Source organism: Ovis canadensis, chromosome 21 (genome assembly GCF_042477335.2).
Source record: "Ovis canadensis isolate MfBH-ARS-UI-01 breed Bighorn chromosome 21, ARS-UI_OviCan_v2, whole genome shotgun sequence".
Classification (NCBI taxonomy): Eukaryota; Metazoa; Chordata; class Mammalia; order Artiodactyla; family Bovidae; genus Ovis; species Ovis canadensis.
In genome coordinates, this window is record NC_091265.1 from 54,178,412 (window position 1) to 54,201,123 (window position 22,712).

Genomic DNA, 22,712 nt, shown 5'->3' on the forward strand with positions numbered 1-22,712 from the left:
CAGCTCTTTGTATCAGATGGCCAAGTGTTGGTGTTTCAGCTTCAGCATCAGTCCTTTCAGTGAACATTCAGGACTGATTTCCTTTAGGATAGACTGGTTGCATCTCCTTGCAGTCCAAGGGACACTCAAGATTCTTCCGCATACCACTGTTCTAAAGTCCAGTTCTAACTGCTGCTTCCTGACTTGCATACAAGTTTCTCAAGAGGCAATTCAGGTGGTCCTGTATTCCCATCTCCTTCAGAATTTTCCACATTTTATTGTGATCCACACAGTCAAAGGCTTTTGCATAGTCAGTAGAACAGAAGTAGGTGTTTTTCTGGACTTCCTGCTTTTTTGATAATCCATCATATGTTGGCAATACGATCTCTGGTTCCTCTGCCTTTTCAACAACCAGCTTGATCATCTGGAAGTTCATGATTCACGTATTGCTGAAGTCTGGCTTGGAGAATTTTTAGCATTACTTTACTAGTGTGTGAGATGAGTGTAATTGTGTGGTAGTTTCTTGTTGTCACTGCCTTTCTTTGGGATTGCATTGAAAACTGACCTTGTCCAGTCCTGTGGCCACTGCTGAGTTTTCCAAATTTGCTAGCATATTGAGTGCAGCATTTTCACAGCATCATCTTTTAGGATTTGAAATAGCTGAACTGGAATTCCATCACCTCCACTAGCTTTGTTCATAGTGTTGCTTCCTAAGGCCCATTGGCTTCACATTCTAGGATGTCTGGCTCTAGATGAGTGATCATACCATCGTGATTATCTATGCGATGAAGATCTTTTCTGTACAGTTCCTCTGTGTATTCTTGCCACCTCTTCTTAATATCTTCTGCTTTTGTTAGGTCCATACCATTTCTGCCCTTTATTGAGCTCATCTTTACGTGACATATTCCCTTGATATCCCTACTTTTCTTGAAATGATCTCTAGGCTTTCCCATTCTGTTGTTTTCCTCTATTTCTTTACATTGATCGCCGAGGAAGGCTTTCTTATCTCTCCTTGCTATTCTTCAGAACTGTGCATTCAAATGGGTAAATCTTTGCTTTTCTCCTCTGGTTTTTGCTTCCCTTCTTTTTTATAGCTATCTGTAAGGCCTCCTCAGACAGCCATTTGGCTTTTTTGGATTTCTTTTCCTTGGGGATGGTCTTGATTCCTGTCTCCTGTACAATGCCATGAACCTCTGTCCAAAGTTCACCAGGCACTCTATCTATCAGATCTAGTTCCTTAAATCTATTTCTCACTTCCTCTGTATAGTCATAAGGGATTTGCTTTATATCATACCTGAATGGTCTAGTGCTTTTCTCCACTTTCTTCAATTTCAGTCAGAATTTGCCAATAAGGAGTTCATGATCTGAGTCACCATCAGCTCCCAGTCTTGTTTTTGCTGACTGTATAGAGCTTCTCCATCTTTGGCTGCAAATAATATAATCAATCTGATTTTGGTGCCGACCATCTGGTGATGTCCATGTGTAGAGTCTTCATTGTGTTTTTGGAAGAGGGTATTTGCTATGACCAGGGCATTCTCTTGGCAAAATGCCTTTGCCCTGTTTCATTCTGTACTCCACGGCCAAATATGCATGTTACTCCTGGTGTTTCTTGACTCCTACTATTGGGTTCAAGTCCCCTACAATGAGAATGATACCTTTTTTGGCTGTTAGTTCTAGAAAGTCTTGTAGGTCTTCATAGAACTGTTGAGCTTCAGCTTCTTCAGCCTTACTGATGGTGGCCTAAACTTGGATTACCGTGGTATTAAGTGATTCACCTTGGAAACGCACAGAAAACATACTGTCATTTTTGAGACTGCATTTTAGACTCTTTTGTTGACTATGAAGTCTACTCCATTTCTTCTAAAGGATTCCTGCCCACAGTAGTAGATATAATGGTCATCTGAGTTTAATTCACCCATTCCAGTCCATCTTAGTTTGCTGATTCCTAGAATTTCTATGTCCACTCTTGTCATCTCCTGTTTGACCCCTTCCAATTTGCCTTGATTCATGGACATAACAATCCAGGTTCCTATGCAATATTGCTCTCTGCAGCATTGAATCTTGCTTCTATCACCAGGCCCACCCACAGATGGGTGTTATCTTTGCTTTGGTTCCATCCCTTCATTCTTTCTGGAGTAATTTCTCCACTGATCTCCAGTAGCATATTGGGCACCTACCAACCAGGGGAGTTCATCTTTCAGTGTCCTATCTTTTTGCCTTATCATACTGTTCATGGTGTTTTCAAGGCAAGAATACTGAAGTGGTTTGTCATTCCCTTCTCCAGTGGACTGCATTCTGTCAGACCTCTTCACCATGACCCATCCGTCTAGAATGGCCCCACACGGCATGGCTTAGTTTCATTGAGTTAGACAAGGCTGTGGTCCGTGTGACAGTTTGGCTAGTTGTCTGTGAATGTGGTTTCAGTCTGTCTGCCTTCTGATGCCCTCTCTCAGTGTCTACCATCTTACTTGGGCTTCTCTTTCCTTGGACGTGGGGTAACACTTCACCGCTGTCCAGCAAAGCACAGCCGCTGCTCCTTACTTTGAAGTAGGGTAGCTTGGTTGATGCCTCTGATTTGGACGTGGGGTAATTACTCTCGGTTATGCTTCTATGCTGCCTTTGTAGCCATCATGAACATGCATTGCCATCGCAGCTGAGGTGAGCAAAAATCAACAATTTATTGTTCCTTATATTGTTTCTGTTACTGTGACAGATTCATATGTATGTTATCAGGTAAAAGCGATATGATAATTAAAACTAATGTTTTGAAGTAAGCCTTTCAGTGGCTAGAAAAAGAGATTCACACATAACATAAAGAAGTTTAATTCAAACCCTGCTGTCTTAAATCTTGAACTGAAAGCATAAGTTTGTACCAACTAATTGTATTCCTTTTTATTTTAGTTTTAAGGAAAATGTGTACTTCCTCCTCCAACCACTGTAAAGCCTAGAAGCAGTGTGAACTTGATGACTGTGACTATTCTGAGATCTAACATGTAGCTTCTAAATACATTTCCCATTAGATGATATTAAAGAGATGGCTGGTTTCAGGACTGGGTAAAGAAATGCACAAAATAATCTTGGGCATTATGTAGGACCAGAAAACGGAGGGGCTTCAAAGACCCTTGGGGACTGGACAGAATGTTTAGGAATCCAAATGGAAAGACCAAATATCTACCAGTTTGCTGGGCAGAATGATGTTTCTGCTTCTCAACACACCGTTTATCTTTCTCATAGCTTTCCTGCCGAGAAGCTAATGTCTTCTCATTTCATGGCCACGGGCACCATTTACAGTGGTTTTAGAAGCTAAGATGAAGAAATCTGTCATTGCTTCCACCTTTTTCCTTCTATTTGCCATGAAGGATGGGGCTGGATCTTAGGTTTTTAATATTGAAATTTAAGCTGACCAAATATGTCCCAATCTTAATAGGCAACATCTGATTTGTCAGTGTGATAGACTGCTAGGACACCAACTCATCATTCTGAGCACTGAGAAAGGAAAATAATCATCAATATTTAAGGTGTTTTTTTTTTTTTTTTTCTATTAGGCATAGGTTCAGTTCAGTTCAGTCACTCAGTCGTGTCTGACTCATCGCAACCCCATGAATCGCAGTATGCCAGGGATCCCTGTCGATCACCAACTCCTGGAGTTCACTCAGACTCACGTCCATCGGGTCAGTGATGCCATCCAGCCATCTCATTCTCTTACCCATAAACATAGGTTATGTAACTACAAACAGTTCCAGGAAAACAAGCTAGACTGTCCCTTCTGGGGGTGATGAGAGAGTGACAGGGAGCAGCTATAATACAGATGAAGCCTCACTCAGTGGCCTGAAGCTCACCTCCTTCTGTGGAAGTCTGGTTCCTAACAGACCAAGGACTGGTACTGGTCCTGACCCACTGTGCTGGTACTGTGGACTCCTGCTCTAAAACCAATAGTGGGACATTCTGTAAGACAAGCCACCCTGCTTCTTCCCTGTTTCTGAACAGATAAATGGCATTAAAATTGGGAGAGGAACAGTTATTTAGTCCTAAATGAGAACAACCAAGTGCAACATATGACTGCATTCTTTCGATAAACTGTGGAAAGACATCTGCTTTTTGAGCATCAGGGAAATTTGCACATGGACTGGAAATAAAGTGTTCATTTTTGGGGGGAAGAAAGAGCATTTTTTTTCACATCCTATCATTATACCACAAATATTCATTATGTAGATTTGGTGAAATGTTCATCTTGTCCCTAAAATATTTCAGGGAAAATGAATAAGCATTAAAACAGAGAGAATGAAACGATGGTCTGTCTTAATGTAAAAACAGATAGCTGCTATGCTATGTATAGCTGCTATGGATTGAATTGTGTCCACCCTTGACTCCCAATGTGATGGTATTAGGAAGTAGGGCCTTTGGGAGGTACCCAGGTTGACATGGGGTTTTGATGGTGGTCCCTCATGATGGGATTAGCCTCTCCTTCTTTTTCTCTCTTATTCTCCCTCTTCTTCCTTCCCTTCAGCCACCACATGTGAGAAGAGAGCAAGAAGAGAAAGACTGATGCTACTTAAGAATGTCTTCACAGGGAACTCAATTGGCCACCACCTTGATGTTGCATTGTTTCCAGTCTATGACAACCTGTGGGACTAAGATGTTAGTTTTGTAGTTATTGATGCTGAATGGTGAAATATAGTGTTCAAGACACTCTTTTTTCCTATATTTGTTTTGTTTGAAATTTTTTGCAGTAAGAGGTTTATGGAAAGTCCATTTTGAAGGTTCTGTCTAAGTGATACCCTTAGAAGCCCAAGAATGCAGATTTAGGCAGGTCCCAAATGAATGAGTGGTTGGAGGACCACACATGCTCATTACTACAACTCATCTCTTGTCATCTGAAAACTGTCCCCCACAGCTGACACCCTTACCACCCCCATCCCCAATCTGCATCTCCATTCCTCTCATCAGCTCAGTCTTCTAGCTGGAGATGTTGATGACTCAGAACAGGGTGTGGAAGCAGAAGGAATGTGGACATTTTTAGGAAGAACGAAATGGAAAGACCCGTCTTGATTTTCCCTCCTTTAGTGTGATCTGCAGGTGAGGGATTGGGCCTGGGTAGAGAGGGAACCACAAGTGGACTGCCTAAATATCTACAAGTGAAGGGCAGAGGAATTCAGAACCCAGTAACCAGGAGGTGGACAGCGTGCACATGACCCAGGAGGGAAGGAAGAGCACTGGGAAATGGATAGTGCCTACCTGAGGGCCAGACCTTCTTGAGTCTTCTGGTTAAACTTGGGGGTCACGTTATTCCTGCTGGAATTCCTGCTCCAGATGTGGAGGGGAGAGAGCTGTACTCACTCCTAATGAGTCAAAGGAAGAGGAACTACGTCCCCCAGAGGCCCATTGATTCCACTCTAACTGCAAGTATCATCCCAAGCCAGAGACCGAATGGCAGGTCATCCAAAAGATGATCTACTTAAAAAAATATTTAAAATACCTCAAAATTTGTCTAAGAGTCCTGGCATATCTAGCTCCCAGAGTTTTTTTGGAGAGATGATTTATCAGCCTAATTTGGGTTTCTGCTGGGGAATCTACATGCTTCCCCATTTGTAAAATTTGACTTATAACTACCTGATCTCATCTCACAGAACCCAAATGATGGTAAATTCCGGGGGGCAAGGCCTCTAAGGTCTTCGATGGCACAGCATCTGCATGCCAAATGCTCACCACTCTCAGTCCTGAGACCAGGACCCATGAACATCATCAGACAGTTACAGCCCCTTGCCCACCAGAGGCAACCTCATCATCCTCAGCAACAGCCACCTCTGACCCACTTGTCCACTGATTTGCATTGAGCCTCATTTTGGAACAAGTGTTCTGGAGTATGTCCAGACTCCCTCATCCAAAAAATGGTAAACTGAACCTTGGGGTGTATGACTCACCTTAACTGTAGGTAAGTTAGTGAAGACTTGGGATACAGGAACTCCAGTTCCCAAGCTAGGAGACTTCCAGGAAGGGAAAGATGAGGAAAAACTCCATTGCATTCACTGCTGGGTAGCTCTTAGATATCTGCAAGCACCAGAGTGGAAGGTTCTTTCCCGTTGCCCCTCAAGTCTGCTTCCGATTTTATCAGCAGACCTGCCTCAATGTAGCAGCAGGAAAGCAATATTCAGAGCCATTTCTTCTAGGTTCCAGGCACAGTGGGAGAATCCCAGCTGTAGTGACCCTAGGAGGCTGTCGTGCAGATGGTGACTGACTCACACCCAACACAGATCCCCAGAGCTGCCAATCCTCATTCAACAACACAGACCTTTGGATGACTGGGTAACATGAACCTGCATTCACAGCGAGAAGCATTCTCTTCTCAGCCTTCTGGCAGCTTAGATATGTGCCTTATGTTTCCTCAGGGAACCGCTGGCTGAGACTAGCCTGGATGCAGGAGATGTGTTCCCTCTTTGATGCTGCAAATAGACCTTGGAGATTCAAAGACCTTGAGAGAATTACAATCACCCTTATATTTTGTAGGGACTTTGCTTTATGAATCTGGTTGGAGAAAAAGGACAGAAACACAGGACAAAGCTGGACATCTCTGAGACCCAGCTGACTGTGATTAGAGTTCCAGCCACCAAGCTTCACAATCAGGTACTTATGTTATTCACAAGCCACCTGAGGAAACAAAAGAAGAGAGAGTTTTGGGCAGAGAGCAGTGTGGTCAAAGGGCCGTTGGAATCCCACGCGGCAAGATGAAGCAAGAGTCATTACTTGTTTCTTTGCTCTATTGGTCCCTTGGCGTTTCTACTTCTGAGAACAAGTACATGCAGATAGTCAGAGGCATTGGTGGTGCCCCTGGCACCTGATGCTCCTGGTGATAACCACTTTGTGCACAAGTCCCTGAGTCCAGAGCATATTCAGCCTCATGATAACCCCAGGTTCTCCCTTCTTGGGAAGGCTAACATGGCTCATTGCTGCTAACTCACAACTGAAGCATGGAATGAGGTCATGGTGGTTGACCTGTGGGCCAAGTTCCAAGCATGGAAGGAAGATTGGCGGTGGAAGGGTTGCCATTTATTAAACTTGTTTACGTTGGTCCTTAGCAGTGTTGACTTTCCACATGTAGATTGTTTTTCTCCCAGATTTTTCCATTGCCAGGTCCTTCTCCACATTCAGCATCATCTCAAATGAGTCTCTCTCAGCTTGCTTTCCCTGGCCACTGCACTGTCACAAGCACAGATCCAAAAAGTGCCTAGACACTTCCCTCTGTCACAACAATAATTATAGTTACAAATGTGTAAAGGTGGCAGAGGGATAAATTGAGAGTTTGAGATAAATATATGTATACTACTTTATTTAATAAATAATCAACTGTACAGCACAGGAATTCTGCTCAATAGTAGGAATTCTGCTCAATCCCATACAGGATATTCCAATAATATCCATATCCTGTATGGGAAAAACAACAACAAAACCAAAAACAAACTAAGAAACAATGGATACATGTGTCTGTATAAGGAAATTAATTTCCCATACAACTAGCATTAATACAGTGCTGCAAATCAACTACACTCCTATATAAATTAAAACCTGAATTTAAAATATTGCTTACATGTAGAGACCCTTGGAGTTCTTTAGACTCACAGAATTTCAGATATGATGTTGGAGATGGCATGCTGGGGGCAGAAATCTAGACATTGTCTGAGGTTGTATTTTCTTGAGTTTTGGTGTCTTTCGCTTCTAGTGTCATCTTTGATTTGTCTTTCAAGAGTCTAATACAAGGTCTTGGAGACACCAGCTGGGTGTTACTTGAAGGATAAGAGGGAGGCAGTACAGGGAGAGTGAAATCCCAGCTCCGTAGCCTTGGGTTGTGAAATATTTGAGGCACAATTTATATCCCAACTTCCCTATGAAAACAGGCTGTAGCTTCCCTCTCCATGACTCGCCTTATATCAGACCCAGACTGGTTTCATCCTTTTTCATGTCCTGCTTCCCCTGAGACCTCACTGGTTTCTCTGGGAGAATCGCTTTTTTTTTTTTTTCCTTTTTCTTTTGCCACACTAGGTCTTCATTGCACAGAAGGCAATGGCACCCCACTCCAGTACTCTTGCCTGGAATATCCCATGAATGGAGGAGCCTGGAAGGCTGCAGTGCTTGGGGTCGCTGAGGATCAGACACGACCGAGTGACTTCCCTTTCACTTTTCACTTTCATGCATTGGAGAAGGAAATGGCAACCCACTCCACTGTTCTTGCCTGGAGAATCCTAGGGACGGGGGAGCCTGGTAGGTTGCCGTGTATGGGGACTCACAGAGTCGGACACGACTAAAATGACTGAGCAGCAGCAGCATGTCTTCATTGTTGCTCAGGACTTCTATATTGTCAGCAAGCAGAGGCTACTCTGTAATTGCAGTGCACTGGCTTTTCAATCCTGTGCTTCTCTTGATGTAGATGACAGGCTTTGGTCACTCAGGCTCAGGAGCTGTGGGTCACCAGCTTAGTTGCCCTGGAACATTTGAAATCTTCCCAAACCAGGTCTCAAACGCACATCTTAAGCACTTTCCAGAGGGAAAACCCTCTGGAAGGAATTTGAAATAAATCACTTTTACATGAAACTTGTTACCATGGCCTATTTATGAGGAGATTGAGAGAGGATTGTCCCTGTTTCAAGCAACCTCCTGAGATTAAGACCGATTGAGTATCCTTTTCCAAAGGTTCCTGCAGGGTTGTGACTCTCTCTTGCCTTGTAGCTTTGTTCTTGGTTCAGTTTCTGATCCCACACTAGAGCAAAGCTTCCAAGGGCAGGGCTGTCACTTTACTCACTTCTATGTATACGCCAATAGATATTGTCTCATTCTGACCCTAATATCAAGACAAGGCTAACACAAAAATCAGTTATTCTATTATGAGTGTTAGGCTACAGGCTCAACGACTGTAATCAAAACCTAAATAACATTTTTTTTAAAAACAATACAATTTCAATTCTCTGTCATATAATGTTAGTGCAAGTCTCTCCACAGAGATGAGAGCCCACTTCTTTCTTGCCACATCTTCCACCTGTGCTACTTACCTTTTGTCTAACATGGCTACTCAAGCTCCTGTCATTATACCTGCATTCCAGCTAGTGGGACAGAAAACAATACTTCCATTTGGAAGAGACATATCAGCTCTACTTAAATTCCACTGGCCAAAGTATCTTCTATGGTCCTGGGGAACCTGGGGGTGTGGGCACACAAAAGGACAGGGTAATGTGATCCTACTGAAGAACATTCATGATCAGTAACAAGGGCCAGCATCCTTCATTCATGTCTCTGTAATTCCTTCTTCTTTGGTTCTCCCCATAGAGCTCTCAGTCTGTTTTAGCCTGCAGATGTGGATATGGATGAGGTTATAAGAGAGGGCATGGCCCAGGCTGTACAAATATGGAGAAAACAAGAATGGAAAGAGGATAAGAAAATATAAAAATTCAAAATCTAAAGGAAAGGATGCTCATAATCATAATTCTGAATTTGTACAACTTATATATAATGGGTATAATGGTTGATGAATCAATTTATAAAATAAAAAATCAGAGAAATGTAAAATATAAATATATTCCCTAAACCCAACAAAATAATAAGGCTATATCATATTAAATACATGGTAGTATCAGGATTAAATTTGGATGCACATTGCAAAAAAGTAAAACAACTAAAACTTTAGCAAGATAAACTTGATTTTTCTCTCCCTCTGAAACAAATCTGGAGGTAGGCCAGTCAGAGCTTGAGAGGTATCCATCTCCTAGGTTACATGATTGTCCAATACAACTGCAGGAGTTCCAGCCATCACAATTAAAATCCAAGTTGCAGTTAGGAAGAAAGTAGGGAAGGGAAGAGTCCCATCTCTCAGCTAAATCAGCTCCTTGAATGTGGTCTTCCAAAAAAACCCTCTTACAGATCTGTTTGCATCTCTAGGTCACCAGTCATGACTAAGAGCACAGGTGCATAGGAAGTGCAGTCCTGTAGCTACTGGGCTCATGGCTATATAACAAACTATTTTCAGTTTTGAAAGAGAAGTAGAGAATTGATCATTTTGTAGGTAGCCTGCAGCACCTGCCTTAAAGAACAACAACAACAACAACAACAACAACAACAAAACGAATGGAACAGGCTGAATGGCTGGCCACAGTGTGTGAGCCAGGAGAAAGAAACAGCAATGAGAAACAGCTAGATAGATCTGAACTGTGCTCCACAAACTAGAGGCAGACTGGTCAGTAGAAATCTTCTAAGGGATGAAGTGAGGATTACACGTACCGCATGACCCAATTTGTTTTGAAAACCGATTTTCCAACTCAGGTCCCAATTCTCTCTCAGTTCTTCAGCTTCTAAATATCTTGTCTTTGTTACCTCACATTCTGACATACCTGTCTCACCTTCCTTATTTCTGGTCACATCACTTCTACATAGTCCACCAGCATTACAAGATTCAGTATTGAAAACTTAGCAACACTTTCTAGAAGTGGGTAGAAACACAATGCATACTTTAGTATCTGTTTGTCCTGATCAAAGTCTTTTGAAAAGACTGAAACGGCTAGAATTATGGAGATCTCACATTTCCTCTATAATCCCAATCAAGAATGTGACTTCCTTTGACCTGGAGGGCATGCATTCACAGATTTTAGCAGAAAAGTAAGTCTCATGTATATGAACAAGTTACATTTGAAAGAGGGGTTCAAAAATCCCCATCTCTTAATAAATTCAGCAAAGTTACTTAGGTAGACAACTAAGACAGTTGGCTATATATTATCAATTATATATATATATATAATATATCAATTGGCTATATATTACTATATTATTAGTTTAATAGCTTTATGATACTTTTCACACAAATAATACATAAAACACACACACGCACAAACAATAAAACAAGCATTTTAAATCTTGTGTTCCTGGATAGGGCATGGCAACCCACTCCAGTATTCGGGTCTAGAGAATCCCCATGGCAAGAGGAGCCTGGCATACTGCAGTCCATATGTTGAAAATTCAGACACAGCTGAACAACTAAGTATGCTTTAAAAAATAGAATAGTGGTAGCATCTCCATTACCACTACATTTATGCTTCCTTTCAGACAGTGTAGGCTTGAAATAAAAGTCCTGAACTATTGTACTCCACACAGTCTATACAGTAAAGCATTCAAATGCACACCAACTTGTCTTGGATGTGCCCATGACAATGTGTGTCATATCTGTGAATTAACTGATGTGATTGCACATGCAAATGCACTTTTGCATGTTTGAAAATTTTCAACTTGAACATTTGTATGTAACAAACTTGCTACACAGGTTTTCAGTGAATGTATGTAGTGAAGGAACAAGAGAGGAGAGTAAGGAGCTGCCTGTTCTTTCCTTTTTTCACGTGTAGTATGGCCGCTCTGAATAGGAAAATCTTTGGGTGTAATTGAGGCCCGGTGTATGGGAACATGGTTGCAAGTGATAGAGGACCAGGATCCAAGGAGGTAGGACAAGAGCCATGGTTGGTTGAAAAGAGCCAAGAGTGCAAAATAGGAGGAAACAAGTTTTCACTGATTTTTGTGAAAGATTTGGCAAATATCATCTGGCTTTGTGTGTAGTGATTGCGCTGTGGTTTAGAGGAGCAGTCCCTGTTTCCCAGGATGAGCAAGAGAGACTGAACTGGGAAAATCAAACATGTATGTCTAGTATTGTCTATGTATGTCAAGTATGTCTAGTATTGAAGAGATGTAAGTCCTGTAATTAATCTGCTCCTTCCTGGGCAGAATTAGAGTTGTAAAAGTGGAAAGGTCCACACTGTGCTAGCACCTTCTTCTTATTCTGTCCAGTGAACATTGATTTCTAATGCCATTTCGTTATAAACAGAAGATGTACTTTGTGTGATTGAAGTCTTCTAAGTAACTGTTCCTTATAAACTTTTGGTGCTGTTCTGCATCCAAGCATATGAGGTCCTGGAGCCTGGCAGCCTCTGTTTCAGCTTCACAGTGCAGTGTATGGTGATCTGCTGTTGTCTGGGGCCTGGGGTATATTGTCAGTCTGGGTTCACACCTGAGGGGATAACTCTAGTTGGGTTTAATTCTATTATCTTGCTCTTTATCTTCAGTTTTCCCCATGTTCTTTCTTCCCATTTCTCTTTTTATCCCTGACTTCTTTGTGACTGAGTAGGTTTTTGGATTCCCTTTTATATCCTTTGTCATTTTGTTCACCGTAACTCTTTTGTAAGTAGTTTTAAGATCCATGGTATGCATCTTTAACTTGCCAGCCTATCATTATTAATTATGATAATTATTAAATTATTTACTCATTTATCATTTCTTTGTCTGTACTGGAACTTAGTGTGGCATGAAGGATCTTCCTTGTGGTAGAGACTCTCTATTTGAGGAGCACAACCTCAGTACTTGCAGTGTATGAACTCTATTTGAGACATGCAGGCTTAGTTGCTCAGTGGCATGTGGCATCTTAGTTCTCTGGCAAAGGAACATACCTTTGCCATTTGCAAATGCTTTCGATTACAAAGCAGATCCTTAACCACTGGACCACCAAGGATGTCCCTATATTTATCTTTTAATACATATTACATGTTTATCATTACATATTACATGTTTATCATTTTGGGTACTGTTCATTCCCCCTGTAGATCCAGATTTTCACTTGTTTTAAATTCCTTCTGACTTGAGACCTTTTAAAAAACATTTATTACATTGGTCTGTTGGTTGGGATGCAATCTTGTAGTTGTTATCTGTCTGAGAAAGTATTCTATCTTGTTTTTGATATGTACTTTTCTTGGGTATAGAATTCTGAGTCAATTATATTTCTCTCAGCAGTTAAGGTCTGGCACCAGTGTACCCTGGCTAACATTGTTTCATTTGCCTAATCTGCTGTCATCCCCACTTTTTATTCTACTGTGTTTGTTTTTCCTTCTGGTTACATTTCTTTGGTTGATTGTCATAATCTCTGAATTATGATGTGCCTTTGTAGAGTTGTCATATTTCTTGTCCTTGAGTTAAATGAGCTTTTGTGTTAATGGCTTTAAAGTTTTCTTCATAGCTGGAAAAATTTCAGCCAGTAATTATGAAGTTCTTTGATGTATTCTCCTGTCTTTCACTTCCTGTGTGATTCCATTTGCATATGCTTTAGCACTCTTAAAGTTACTTCAAAGCTCTCTGTTGCACAATTAATCTTTCCCCACAGTCTTTGCATTTCTATTTTACATGTCTCTTTTAACTACTTAATATTCTTCAGCTTCATGAATATAAGGATTATTGATGTAGTAAGCATTTTAATGTCCTCTCTGCTAATTATATAATATATATTTTACCTGTGTTTTTACTAATTGATTTTGCCCTTGTTATGGATATTTTCTTGCTTCTTTATGCATCTGGATTTTTTCTTTTTAAATTTATTTATTTATCTTAATCAAAGGATAATTACAATATTGAGATGAAACTAGAACAAATATTTTCACAATTTATATGGAAATTTTAAATTGGATTGTGGATGTAGTCACTTAACCTTTGGATGCTGGATGTTTTTTAATTTTTTATAAATTATTCCTTTCACTGTTTGCAAACACTGCTAATTTCTTGGAAACAAGTGCATTTTTTGAAGGCTTGCTGTAAAGTTTTATAAGTTGAGATGAAACCAGCCTTTAGACCAGGTTTACTATTCCCCACTAGCAAGGCAATATTGTCTTCAGGGCCCTATTGATTTCATGGGAATTATGGGTAATTTCAGGGACAGTCCTAAGATGGAGGAGGAATAGGACAGGGAGAACACTTTCTCCTCAAAGGTTCGTCAAAAGAACATTTGGACACTGAGTGAATTACACAAAACTGTTTCTGAATGCAGGCAGAGGATATCAGGCACCCAGAAAAGCAGCCCATTATCTTTGAAAGGAGGTAGGAAAAAATGTAACAGATAAAAAGAGAGACAAAATAGGTAAGGATGGAGAACCATCCTGGGAAGGGAGTCTTAAAAAATACAGAAGCTTCCAAACACCAGGGAACACTCTCACTGGCGAGTCTGTGGCAAGCCTTGGAACCTCAGAGGGCAACATAAGTGGGAGGAAAGATAAATAAATAATTTAAACCAACAGATTACATGCCCAATGGTAACTCCCAGCAGAGAAGCAGTGCAGACGCCCGCATCCGCCACTAGCAAGCACAGACTGAGCAGGGAGGTGTGGGCTGCATTGCTTAGAATAAGGACCAGGCCTGAATGCCCTGCGGGCAATCTGAAGGAACTAACTTGAGACAGCAAACCAGACCCTGGCATAGCTACCCCAGCAAAAAGCCCTAAACTAAGACACCACCCGGCCTGCTCACAGTCAAAGGAGTGAGCAGAGGTAGCCAGCTGCTGATGAGCCCATCCCCTGCCACGGACAGGGGAGCAAGGGCAGCCAGTGCCGGAAGGGGGCAATCGTGGCCCCAGAGAGGCATCATCTACCTAACTGCAAGCAGGCTTCATTGCTAACCAAGTCTTCTTGGGATTCTGGATGGTCAATATCCTCCTGAGAAGGCACACCGGTTGTACACCCAGAAAACTGAGCAGCAGGGATAGAGGAGGAAATAAGTAGGAGCAACTGTGCTCGCCAATCACCTGGTCACCTGAGCGGCTCAGACCTGGAAAGTGCATGCAACCGAGGGCTTGCCTCAGATAGTTCCCCGCAGAGCAACCAATAGCCTGAACAGTGTAGACTGGGAAAGCACACATGCCATTGAGCTGGGGCAAACCCAGTGTGCCTGAGACACTGGGAGCACTCCCCACACATGCCAGTGATATTTGTTTGCAGTGTTTCTCCCTCCCCACAGCACGAGTGAACAAGTGAGCCTAAAAAAATGTCCACCACCACTTGCTTTGGTCAGGGCAGAAATTAAACACTGAAGAGACCAGCAAACAGAAGAAGCTAAAGCAGAGGGAACCACCCTGGAAGTGACAGATACAATACATTAAAACCCTGCAGTTAGCACCGACTATATAGGAAGAGGCCTATAGATCTTGAGAAGTATAAGCTGGATCAAAGAACTATCTGAAAGTGAACTGACCCCACACTGTCCACAACAACACCAGAAACAGTCCTAGACATATTTTTACTATTTTCATTCTTTAAATTTAATTTTTAAAACTTTTGAGTCCTCTACTACTCCTTTAAATTTCATTTTTATAAACTACTATTACTTTGTAAAAAAAAAGATGCCATTTCTTAAAGCAAAGCATATATATATATATATATATATATATATATATAATTTTTGTGAGTTCTTTTTTCTTTAATATTGTATTTTTGAGAATCCAACCTCTACTCTAGATTTTTAACCTTTGCTTTTTGGTATTTGTTTTCAATTCTGTACCTTTAAGAACCCAATATTCAGTAACCATTTTTACCTGGGTGGGAGATCACTGGCCTGATTGCTCTCTCCCCCTTTGGATCTCCTTTTTCTCCTCTAGGTCACCTCTATCTCCTCCGTACCCCTTCTCTTCTTTACTCAACTCTGTGAATCTCTTCGTGTGTTCTGGACTGCTGAGAACACTTAGGGAACTGATTACTGGCTGGATCTGTCTCTCTCCTTTTTATTTCCCCCTTTATCCCCTCTGGCCACCTCTGTCTCCTACTCCATCTTCTCTTCTCTGTGTAACTCTGTGAACATCTCTGAGGGGTCCAGACTGTGGAGAGCAGATAGTGAAGGGATTACTGGCCAGCTTGCTCTCTCCCCTTTTGATTCCCCCTCTTCTCCTCCTGGTCACTTCTATCTCCACCCTCCCTCTTCTCTTATCTGTGAAAATATGTGAACATCTCTGAGGGATCCAAACTGTGGAGAGCACATAAGGAAGTGATTACTGGCTAGCTTGCACTCTCCTCTTTTGATTCCCCCTCTTCAACTCCTGGTCACCTCTACCTCCCTTCCTCCCTCTTCTCTTCTCCATGTAACTCTGTGGACCTGTCTGGATGTCCTCACTGTGGACAAACTTTTCATATTTAACCTAGATGTGTTATCATTGGTGATGTATAGATGGAGGAGTCTTGATGCTATTGTAAGAATAAGACTGAAACCCAGAGGCAGAAGGCTTAAGTCCAAATCCTGACAACACCACAGAACTCCTGACTCCAGGGAATACTAATTGATAGGAACTCATAAAACACCTCCATACCTACACTGAAACCAAGCACTACCCAAGGGCCAACAATTTCAAGAGAAAGACATACAATGCAAATTCTCCAGCAACACAGGAACATAGACCTGAACTTCAATATACAGGCTTCCCAAAGTCACTCCAAACACATGGACATCTCATAAATCAGTACTAGGCAGTTCATTGCACTACAAAGGGAAGAAATCCAGCCACAACCACAAGAACACCGACACAAGCTTGCCTAAACAGGAAAACTTGACAAGCCACCCATCCAAATCCACCAACAGTGAGGAAATTCCACAATACAGAGAACTCCACAAACTGCCAGATTACAGAAAGGTGACCACAAACACAGCAATATAAACAACGAGAAGAGGCAGAGAAATACCCAACAGGTAAAGAAACAGAATAAATGTCCACCAAACCAACCAAAAGAGGAAGAGATAGGAAATCTACCTGATAAAGAATTCAAAATAATGATAGTGAAAATGATCCAAAATCTTGAAATCAATAAGGAAATACAGATAAATAGCCTGGAGACAAGGATTGAAAAGATGCAAGAAAGGTTTAACTAGGACATAGAAGAAATAAAAAGGAGTCAATATATAATGAATAATGCAATAAATGAGGTCAAAAACAGTCTGGAGGGAACCAACAGTAGAATAATGGAGGCAGAAGGTAGGATAAATGAGGTAGAAGATAGAATGGTAGAAATCAATGAAACAGAGAGGAAAAAGAAAAACGAATTAAAAGAAATGAGGACAATCTCAGAGACCTCTGGGACAATGTTAAACGCCCCACCATAAGAATCATAGGAGTCCCAGAAGAAGAAAACAAAAAGAAAGACCTTGCAAAAATACTTGAGATAATAGTTGAAAACTTCCCTAAATTGGGGAAGGAAATAATCACGCAAGTCCAAGAAATCCAGAGAGTCCCAAATGGGATAAACTCAAGGCCAAACACCCCAAGACACATATTAATCAAATTAACAAAGATCAAACACAAAGAACAAATACTGAAAGCAGCAAGGGAAAAACAACACATAGCACACAAGTGGATTCCATAAGGAAAACAGCTGATCTTTCAATAGAAACCCTTCAGGGCAGGAGGGAATGGCAGGGTATACTCAAAGTGATGAAAGAAAACACCCTACAGTCCAGATTACTATACCCAGCAAGGATCTCATTCAAATATGACGGAGAAATCAAAAGCTCTACAGAAGAGCAAAAGCTGAGAGAATTCAGCACCACCAAACCAGCTCTCCAACAAATGCTAAAGGATTTTGTCTAGACAGGAAACATAGAAAGGGTGTAGAAACCCGAACTCAAAACAATAAAGTAAATGGCAACAGGATCATACTTATCAATAATTACCTTAAATGTAAATGGGTTGAATGCCCCAAACAAAAGGCAAAGACTGGCTGAATGGATACAAAAACAAGACCCCTATATATGTTGTCTACAAGAGAACCACTTTGAAACAAGGGACACATACAGACTGAAAGTGAAGGGCTGGAAAAAGATATTCCATGCAAATAGGGACCAAAAGAAAGCAGGAGTAGCAATACTCATATCAGATAAAATAGACTTTAACACAAAGGCTGTGAAAAGAGACAAAGAAGGACACTACATAATGATCAAAATATCAATCCAAGAAGAAAATATAACAATTATAAATATTAAGGCACCCAACATAGGAGCACCACAATATGTAAGACAAGTGCTAACAAGTATGAAAAGGGAAATGAACAATAACACAATTATCAGGAGCTGCATTAGGCATTACTGACAAAATGGAGGATTGGGCCCAAAACCTTCTCCTCATTCTGCAGGCACGGACCCAGGATGAAGGAGTTAGGCCTTGTGATTCTGACTTGTTCTTCTCTTTCTTATGTTGATTGGAAAGAATGTTAAGGTGCTTATTGTTCTTGAGAGAAACATGAGAAAGCACAAAGCCTTCTGCAGTTGTGCCCAGAAAATAATCTATAAAGTAACCATTGACATTTTTTCAAGGATCTTTACAAAGAATGTTCCAGGATGAACCCATTGGCTGCAGCTTGAGGCCATGGGAAGGATTATTTTCTGAGACCTGTTTGTGAGGGAAATATTTCTGGCTAAAGAAGTTTGCTGAGTTTAGGGCTTAGGAATAATTAAGAATAGCTAGAAGCCTTTTTAGGAGATAATGATCTTAAGATGCTAGGGGCAAACAGGGTTTAGAAAGATAAGAAATAAACTAAGGAAGTGGCATGAGTTACAATGTGATCACAAGTTAAATATAGGACACATAAGAGAAAGTAGAAACTAGATAGTAAAGCAGATTCTGAGAGAATCGCTGAAGCAGGAATTTTGTTTGTAGGACAACAATGATTTCTGGAGATAATAAATCTGGGTGGGGGAAACTAAAAATGTCAAACCTCTGATATAATGCTTTGGTCAAACTATAAAAGAAAACCTGAAGCTTGAAATAAACATGTAGCTTCATACTTTGAGTCAGAGGCTACATTATCCTTTGCCGAAACTGCTCACCCCTTCAGGCTGATTGCCTGGCTGCTGGAGCCGGACTCTGGCACACAATAATAGTGGGAGACTTTAATACTCCACTCACACCTATGGCTAGATCAACTAAACAGAAAATTAACAAGGAAACACAAACTTTAGTGATACAATAGACCTGTTAGACCTAATTGATATCTATAGGATATTTCAATGAACTTCAAAACAATGAACTTCACCTTTTTCTCAAGTGCACCCGGAAGCTTCTCCAAGATTGATCACATACTGGGCCATAAATCTAGCCTTGGTAAATTAAAAAAAAAAAAAAAAAAAAAAAAAAAAAAAAAAAGAAAGAAAGAAAGAAAATTAAAAAAAAAAAGAAAAAGAAATCATTCCAAGCTTCGCCCACAATATAGTAAGATTAGAACTCAATTACAGGGAGAAAACTATTAAAAATTCCAACATATGGAAGCTAACCAAAACGGTGATGAATAACCAACAAGTCACAGAAGAAATAAAAAACAAAATCAGAATATGCATAGAAATGAATGAAAATGAAAACAAAACAACCCAAACCCTGTGGGACACTGTAAAAGCAGTGCTAAGGGGAAGGTTCATAGCAATACAGGCATACCTCAAGAAACAATAAAAAAGTCAAATAAATAACCTAATTCTACATCAAAAGCAACTAGAAAAGGAAGAAATGAAGAACCCCAGTGGAAGTAGAAGGAAAGAAAACTTCAAAATTCAGGCAGAAATAAATGGAAAAGAAACAGAAGAGACCATAGCAAAAATCAACAAAGGCAAAAGCTGATTCTTTGAGAGGATAAATAAAATTGACAAACCATTAGCTAGACTCATTGAGAAACAAAGGGAGAAAAATCAAATCAATAAAATTAGAAACGAAAATGGAAAAATCACAACAGACAACACAGAAATACAAAGGATCAGAAAAGACTACTATCAGCAATTATATGCCAATAAAATGGACAACGTGGAAGAAATGGACAAATTCTTAGAAAAGTACAACTGTCCAAAACTGAACCAGGAAGAAATAGAAAATCTTAACAGACCCATTGCAAGCATGGAAACTGAAACTGTAATCAGAATCTTCCAGCAAACAAAAGCTCCGGACCAGATGGCTTCATAGCTGAATTCTACCAAAAATTTAGAGAAGAGCTAACACCTATCCTACTCAAACTCTTCCAGAAAATTGCAGATAAAGGTAAACTTACAAACTCAATCTATGAGACCAAAATTACCTTAATACCAACCCCTGACAAAGATGCCACAAAAAGAAAACTACAGGCCAATATCACTAATGAAAACCGATGTGAAAATCCTTAACAAAATTCTAACAATCAGAATCCAACAACACATTAAAAAAGATCATACATCATGACCAAGTGGGCTTTATCCCAGGGATGCAAGGATTCTTCAATATTCACAAACCAATCAATGTAATACACTGCCGGAGTCCAGCCCAGGTGGACCCAGGGTAATTGGAAGGGGAGACGGAGTCAGCGTCCTAGGAAAGAGCTATTTAATTAGAAATATAAAGAGAGATTAGGAAAGAATAGTGTAGTAGGAAAATTAGTGGAGAAAAGGGGCTGAATAACTTGATTTACATGGAATACCAATAAAACCTCGAGACAAGAGGTTTGCACCACCTACGTAGGCCACAAGCCTCTTTCCATTCTCCTGAACGAGAGGAAACACTTAGGCCTCCCCAGTCAGATCTTAGTAGCCCAGGCAAAATTAGCAGGCTTGGCAGGCATCCACACTCCAGATGGGAATTCAGCCAGAAAAGAGAACGAGAAGAGACCACATGGGGGAATCAGTCTTTCCAGGAACTGACCCATTTTCTTTATTTTTCAGGTTTGCTTATATACTTTTTGTTATACATAGAGATAGAATACAAAGTCACACGAGGGTCAGCAGACCTGACCCTTATCAAAATCAGGTGCTTTATACAGATGTATACAAAAGTTTTAATGGATTTACATAATCTTCTGGCCATGAGGCCTGCTGACATTTTATGACCCCTTTTTTTCTGATAGCGGTTAGTCAACCAGAAAACTTTTTTTATTTTTTTCCAGGGGTGATTTTTCTTAAATCAGGCACCACCCTCCGAAGGTACCAGATAAAGTTGCATTCCTATAGGGTGAGGGCATAATGGATTACAATTAAGAAAGGAATTTACTTAGCCTAAGGTTTAATATGATTAATCTTAAAGGTTAATGTTTATTTCTCCTATATGCTAGTTATATATTTGTATAAGGGCAGGGGATTTAACAGCAAACATTGGCCCAATAAATGAAAAAAAAAAAAGCCCTTCACCAGTATAATTTCTAACCAACCCACTAATACTATACTAATAATTTTTCTAAATTCTAAAAAGAATCTGTATTTAGAAAGTTTAAAGCATCTCGTGCCTCTCACGGTTGGGAGGCTGTGAAAAATCACATGTGGCCGGACGAGCCTGTCAGGAAGGCTAGAGAACTTTCACAGGAGTTTGTGAACTGAAACACTCTTGTCATGCCCAAGAATTTATTCACTGGAGCTCTAAGTTAACTCCTCCTCAGAGAGAGGTGGTGGGGGACAGTCCCCCATAAAGTCAGAGTTATAGGTGAGAGCATAAAGCAGTATAGTAGGCAGATTCTGGTTTTGGGGGTAGATGCTCAGGAATAGGGGGCTTCTGAGGCTCGATCCCACCTTTGCATATGCCGCGCCTCCTTCCTCATGACCTTTGCCGTGGGCAGAGTTCCTCAGGTTGGCTCCCGGCAATACACCATATTAACAAATTGAAAAATAAAAGCAATATGATTATCTCAATAGATGCAGAGAAAACCTTTGACAAAATTCAAAATCCATTTTTGATAAAAACTCTCCAGAAAGCAGGACTAGAAGGAACTTACCTCAACATAAAAAGCTATATATGACAAACCTACCATAAACATTTTCCTCAATGGTGAAAAATTGAAAGCATTTCCCCTAAAGTCAAGAACAAGACAAGGGTGCTCACTCTCACCAATACTATTGAACATAGTTTGGGAAGTATTGGCCACAGCAATCAGAACAGAAAAAGAAATGAAAGGAATCCAAATTGGAAAAGAAGAAGTAAAACTCTCACTGTTTGCAGAGGATATGATCCTCTACATCGAAAACCCTAAAGACTCCACCAGAAAATTACTGAAGTTCAACAATGAATATAGTAAAGTTTCAGGATATAAAATCAACACACAGAAATCCTACCAAGCCACCAATGATATTTTTCACAGAGCTAGAATGAATAATTTCACAATTTGTATGGGAATACAAAAAACCTCGAATATCCAAAGCAATCTTGAGAAAGAAGAATGGAACTGGAGGAATCAACCTGCCTGACTTCAGATTATACTACAAAGCCACAGTCATCAAGACACTATGGTACTGGCACAAAGACAGAAATATAGATCAACGGAATGAAATAGAAAGCCCAGAGATAAATCCACGCACCTATGGACACCTTCTCTTTGACAAAGGAGGCAAGAATATACAATGGAGAAAAGACAATCTCTTTAACAAGTGGTGCTGAGAAAACTGGCAAATGACTTGTAAAACAATGAAACTAGAACACTTTCTAACACCATACACAAAAATAAACTCAAAATGGAATAAAGATCTAAACGTACAACCAGAAACTATGAAACTCCTAGGGAAAACATAGGCAAAACACTCTCCAACATAAATCACAACAGGATCCTCTATGACCCACCTCCCAGAATACTGGAAACAAAAGCAAAAAGAAAACAAATGGGACCTAAATAAAATTGACAGCTTCTGCACAACAAAGGAAACTATAAGCAAGGTGAAAAGATTGCCTTCAGAATGGGAGAAAATATTAAGAAATGAAGCAACTAACAAAGAATTAATCTCAAAAATATACAAGCAACTCCTGCAGCTCAACTCCAGAAAAATAAACGACACTTTAAAAAAATGGGCCAAAGAACTAAACAGACATTTCTCCAAGAACACATACAGATGGCTAACAAACACATGAAAAGGTGCTCAACATCACTCATTATCAGAGAAATGCAAATCAAAACTACAATGAGGTACCATTTCGCGCCAGTCAGAACGGCTGCTAT